Source organism: Canis lupus, chromosome 4 (assembly GCF_003254725.2).
Source record: "Canis lupus dingo isolate Sandy chromosome 4, ASM325472v2, whole genome shotgun sequence".
In the NCBI taxonomy this organism is placed as follows: domain Eukaryota; kingdom Metazoa; phylum Chordata; class Mammalia; order Carnivora; family Canidae; genus Canis; species Canis lupus.
Genome location: NC_064246.1, coordinates 15,792,251 through 15,798,432, shown reverse-complemented (window position 1 = coordinate 15,798,432; position 6,182 = coordinate 15,792,251). Strand labels below are relative to the sequence as shown.

The window sequence follows — 6,182 nt, the reverse complement described above, 5'->3', positions numbered from 1 at the left end:
GTGGGTACTGAAATGGCTTGTTCAGATAAATTCAATATGGTATATCCTTGAAATTGTCAGTTCTGAATATATGACTATATTCCACTAAGTGACGAAAGGATAAAATCACAAGCCATGAGGAGATGCATTGGCATTGCTGGTCTGCAGCAGGCTGCATTATGTAATGTATTTAAAACTAAAATGTTGGGAAATAACCCAAACTCTACCTCCGACCAGCTGTGTGGTTTGTTATTTTTGTTAAGAAAGCTTCCAAAGGGATGTGAGTCTGGTATCTTTGGGGGAAATATTCTGTGCTTCTGAGCTCCACTGCCAGGGAATGGCCTCATTTATCATTTTGCATCTCCTGCAGTAGGCCCTCTACAGAGCACTTGAACAGAGTCATTTTGGAATCATTGGTGGGAGGCTGGAGTGATAGAATACAAATAGCTCTAGCTCCTTGGACAGCTTGCTCTACTTCTATGAGCTTCTGTTTCCTCATCTAAAAACAAGGGAGAGTCTGGACTGTAACAGACAATGAATAAAAGGTATCATTTTTCCTTATCATTATTTTTTTAGTTAAAGCCCATGTGTTCCACTACACTTTATAACAAATCTGCTTTTTTTCTTTTATTATGACATAAAAATGAGATATACATGCCTGTATTGTCTGTATTACGCTGTGTCTTACCATCAGTGAAATAGTGTGCGTAATGTGTGTAGTTGCAGATTTACCACGAAGCTGATGAAGCCACAAAAGCTGGTTGCTGCTAGGGGTTGTGGACTCTCCTCCATGGGGAAGGGAAGGCAGACTGCGCTTAGAAACATTACTGTATGTGTTTCTGGTAAGTCACCTAAAAATATCTCTGAAGAAAGGTACTAGAGTCTCTAAATCTTCAGCAATTTGTTTGATCGGTTTTCTATTCTAAATAAATATTCCCTTTTATATTGAATTTTATATTTATAATTTTGTGTCCTTTAAAAAAAGTCCCCTCCTCCAATTAAGTTACTTTGATGCCACAAAACCTGGATTTGCCCTTGAATGTATGAATAACATTGTAATTAAACAATTTGAGAAAAGCACGTAAACATCAATTCCTCTAGAAGAGTTTTCTAGAGCAGAAGAGATCCCCTAAGTTGAATCTTTGGGCAAGTCATTCTTCTTTTGCCTGAACTTACCTTTCATAACTTAAAACATGCACATTTGGGGATCCCTGGGTGGCGCAGCGGTTTGGCGCCTGCCTTTGGCCCAGGGCGCGATCCTGGAGACCCAGGATCGAATCCCACATCGGGCTCCCGGTGCATGGAGCCTGCTTCTCCCTCTGCCTGTGTCTCTGCCTCTCTCTCTCTCTCTCTCTGTGACTATCATAAATAAATAAAAATTAAAAAATAAATAAATAAATAAATAAAACATGCACATTTGTCTGGCTCCGTAAGATGCCTTCCAATGCAGATAATCCTGATTTGATACCTGTCTCGCCATACTTCCAATATTATTTTCCGGTAAATAATATTTTAAAGAAAGTCCATAGTGAATATTTTAAAAATTTTGTCGTCAGTAGCAAGAATAATTACATCTACCCTCCAACAAGTATTTATTTTGTAAATGTGAATGAATGAATATAAATCTTAAAATAAAGAACACTCATTACAGCATGTCACTATAGAACTTATTTGCTTTATAAGGGCAGGAACATTTCTTCTGGTGGTTCTAGTTCAAAATAACCAAGATAAAACTACATGCTGATTTTCGTTTATATCATTACTCAAAATAATCCATTCTGAAAGAGGAAGAGGTATTTTTACAGTCCCAATGAGACCAACTAAACTTGTAAACCAAGTTGTTTTAGACAAAATGAAATAGATGAGACATTTATGAGAAATCAATGGTGGCTGTGCTCTTCTGAGCTTAGATAGTTGACAAGATCTGAGAAGATATTAAAAGGGAAAAAAGTCTAGTTTAATCTTTGAAAATGAGAACAAAAAATTGGAGGTTAAAGTCATCCTTTTCTAGTGATAAATTCCACAGCATTGCTTTTCATTTGGGCACAGGGGATTGGTTCTTGGAGAGCTGGAAAAACAGATCTGATGGAGTCAGGACTTTTTGAGTGAGAAGGAACCTCATGGAGTCAGTCGAATTTACATGTTTTTAATGAAAAAGCTGAGACCCAGACAGAAGTGTGACCTGCCCAAAATCAAATATGCAGATAAGACGAAACTGAGGCCAGACCCTTGTGCGCTCAAGCCTTGTTTCTTCTCACCACCCTGGGTTTGCAGGATCCCTTCTGTGCTTTCATACTTCAGTCCCCAGCTGGGAGCATATGGTACGAAACATGGATGGGAACTCTGGGTGGCGCAGCAGTTTAGTGCCTGCCTTTGGCCCAGAGTGCGATCCTGGAGACCCGAGATCAAATCCCACATCGGGATCCCGGTGCATGGAGCCTGCGTCTCCCTCTGCCTGTGTCTCTGCCTCTCTCTCTCTCTGTGTGACTATTATAAATAAATAAAAATTTAAAAAAAATTTAAAAAAAGAAACATGGAGCAATTTTTGCTCTCCTCAGTATTAAATCTTATGATAGAGTAATTAAGATAATGAGTATTGGTGCAAAGCAAGACAGAGACCTGTGGACACAGTGGGGTACCTCAAAATTAGGTTCTCACATGTATGGAATCTCGATGCACAAAAATGGTGGATTTGTAGATTAGAGAGTAGCAATGACTAGTCAATCAATAGTGCTTGAACAAATGATTATCTATATGGAAACAAACAAACAAACCTAGATCTCTACTTTGAAGTATACACACACACATATACACACATATTTCAGGTCCATGAAAAAAAAATAAAACTAAAATGTTTAGAAGAAAAATAAGAGAATGTATTTATGACATTGTGATAGGGAAAGATTTCTTAAACAAATCACAAAATACAAACCATAAAGGAAAATATTCGTTAATTTAACCACATTCTAACAATGCATCCAGATACATAATATATTTATATGCATATTTATATGGTATATTTATTTGTGAAAATTTATTGAGCTATATCTTTAAGATTTGTGTACTCTATATATCTCTTATACTTTAATTTTTTTAAGTTTACCCAAAACAAGATACCATAATAATAGTGAAGAGGTAGACCACACTCTGGGTAAACATATTTAGAATACCTATAATCAACAAAGGATTACCCAGAATATATAAATAATTTCCTCAAATCCAGGGGAAAGGATGAATATTTAAATAGAAAAATGTGCAAAAGAGGTGAATAGACAAGCCAAAGAATAGGAATCCTAAATGGCCAATGAACTCAAAAAGATGTTTAAAAAATAATAATAAAAAAAAAAATTAAAAAAAAAAAGATGTTTAACCTCACTGGTCACATGAAAATGGAAACCATAATGAGAAAACATTTTATACACACTTAATTAGCAAACTTCAATAAGTCTGCTAAGACCAAGTAAAGTATTGGTGACAACGTAGAGCACTAGAAACTTTTATACATTGCTGGTGGGAGTAAAACTTGATGAAACATTATCTAGGATGTTTTGGAAATATCTATTAAGTTACACACAAATGCCATAATCCAGCAATTCCTCTCTAAGCACATACCAAAGAAAACTCTTTTACATATTAACTGGAAGACATGTACAAAAATATTCATACAAGCATTGTTTGTAATAACAAAATAGTAAACAACTTAAAAGTCCAAACAACAAAAGAACAGATTAATAAATTATAGTATAGTCAAGCAATAGAATGCAAGCTGTGAAAAGAAATGAATTAGAGCCAAATGCATCAACATGGGTAAGTTTCATTAAAATAACATTAAATGGAAAAGAGGAATTTACAGAAGGATATTTACAGGGTGATTCTGGATCTTGGTCTGGCTTTATTTTTATTGATAGTTTACCAAAGTCCTTTGGGGAGACAGCAGGCTAGGCCATGAGTAAGTTCTAAGAAACACTGGACTAGAGACGCCTGGCTGGCTCAGTGGTTGGGCATCTGACTTCAGCTCAGGGAATGATCCTGGTCCCAGGATTGGGTCCTGAATTGGGCTCCCTGCATGGGGCCTGCTTCTCCCTCTGCCTATTTCTCTGCCTCTCTCTGTGTGTCTCTATGAATAAATAAATAAAAGAAAATCTTTTTTAGAAAAGGGAACACTGGACTCACATAATTGGGACATTGGCAGGGCATCATATGGGCCAGGTACTGGACATCAGGCAGAAATATGGTCTGTATTGGCTGCTTCTGATCTCACCTTGGTTAACCTTTAGCTGTCAGGAACAGGTCCAAATAGAACATATATACAGGGGGAACAAGTGTCCTCACCTGACATGCAGGAAGAGAAGAAATGAAAATTTATCTGCACATGACCCAAGAAAGCCAATTACAGATAAGCAGGCTCACCTAGCCATTTTTAGGTCAAAAAGATAATGTCATATATGACTCTGAATCACACTGCTCCAATGTGAACTTTAAGCATGCTGTACAGTTGTCACCTGGGGAACTTCCTTAACGATCATCCTGGGGAGTCCCTTGATCTCTTCCCTGAGTTGTACATCCTGTTTTTTGTATCCTATGTCTTCCTCTTTCTTCATTTATTCATGTATCTTGGTGGAACATAACACCCCACAACTTTCTAATAAATTATTTTTGGGAGAGAAATGTTTTGAGTGTGAAAATGTCTTGCCTTAAAAAAAAAAAGAAAAGAAAAAAGAAAATGTCTTGCCTTGACACTTCATTAATAGTTTGGCTGGATATAAAATTCTAGTTTAGAAATCATTTCCTTCAGAATTTTGAAGGAATTTTTTGATGGTCTTTTAGCTTCCAATGTTGTTGTTCCTTAATATATGAATCTTGTTCAATCCTGTGCTGAGAATTCACTAGGCTCTTTCATTTTGGAAAATCCATGCCTTTTGATTCTGAAAAGCATTCTAGAACTACTTTGACGATTCTCTCCTCTCCATTTCCTCTCCTACTGCTACTTTTTTTAATTCAGATTTTGGAAGCTCTAGCCCTTGTTCTTTTCTTGTCTCATGTTCTCTGCTGGGTTGGCAATGGGAGGGCCTTAGGATCTGAATGCTTCTTACCAGTCTTTAGCTAATCCTCTGCTTCCCCTCTCTCAACCCTCCCCTCCCACCCCTGCCGGCCCCTGCCGCCCCTCCCCCAACACTGGTGCCATTAATGTTGAGATTTTTCAGGATTGTTTGGTATAAACTTAATTGGTTCTCATCTTTTCCCAATATCAGTTTAGGATTTGGCTTTCTCAGGTTTACTGTCAATTCCCACTCATGCATCTATTTTTACGCTTCCCAAATGCTGTTGCTATGGATTCCCCTTGGCTGTGAAACAAAATACAAACTAAGCCTGGTCATAAAAAGAAGAGACCAACTAGGAAGTGTCTATTATGTGTGATTTGCAGGTAGGCTCTCACTGTTAAGTTTATGGAGACAGTCATACTCTCCTTGTCATTGTAAGTTTATGCCCTCAACTAAAAATGAGTCTATGTGTAGCTTAAGTGGGAGTTCATGAGGAACTGAAGTGATATGTGTGTCCTGAAGCCACCATCTTTACCCAGCAGTTTATATAATGATGTGACTACCATTTAATTCCTTATATTTTCATACATGTTAAGTATCACATTATTAATTAGTGAAAACTTTGAGATACTACACTAAAGTCATGAAGTTTAAAGGTACCTCTCTGTACATAGATATCTTGAAAATTCCATCTATGTTTGGACAGGACAGAATTACAGAGCTTACGACTGATGGTCAAACCCTCTCCCCCTTACTTTCAAGAAGAACAAACAATGCAAGGAGTTACTGTGATTTGTTCATGAACATTAGCAGCAGAACTAATATTCAGTAAAATTTTCTGATAGCAGGTCAAAGTTATTTTGCTAAGTATCCAGAGACCTCAGTCTAGTGTTTTTTCACAGTAAACTAAACTGTTTTCCCAAACATTTAGTTATTATGTTTAGTGTTTTTCCTCCTGATAACATTCAAATGATTCAAATATTGCTTGAAATAGTCAACCAATAGGATATTTTTATGTGAAAAATCTATTCTTGGGACCCCTGGGTGGCGCAGCGGTTTAGCGCCTGCCTTTGACCCAGGGCGCGATCCTGGAGACCCAGGATTGAATCCCACGTCCAGCTCCCGGTGCATGGAGCCTGCTTCTCCCTCTGCCTGTGTCTC

General features: G+C 37.4%; 1 long non-coding RNA gene across 2 annotated transcripts in view; it reads left to right on the top strand.

The window, feature by feature from the left end:
* The first annotated feature begins 221 nt into the window (after window positions 1-221).
* LOC118354507 (uncharacterized) overlaps window positions 222-6,182 on the top strand; it is a 49,391-nt gene continuing 43,430 nt past the window's right edge. Inside the window, exons 1-3 of one of the 2 annotated variants that reach the window (XR_004815110.2) lie at window positions 222-524; window positions 700-821; window positions 2,254-2,457. This is a non-coding gene — a long non-coding RNA (uncharacterized LOC118354507). Of the gene's footprint in view, window positions 525-699; window positions 822-2,253; window positions 2,458-6,182 lie in introns of those variants that run through there. The other variant, XR_004815109.1, reaches the window with a different exon arrangement.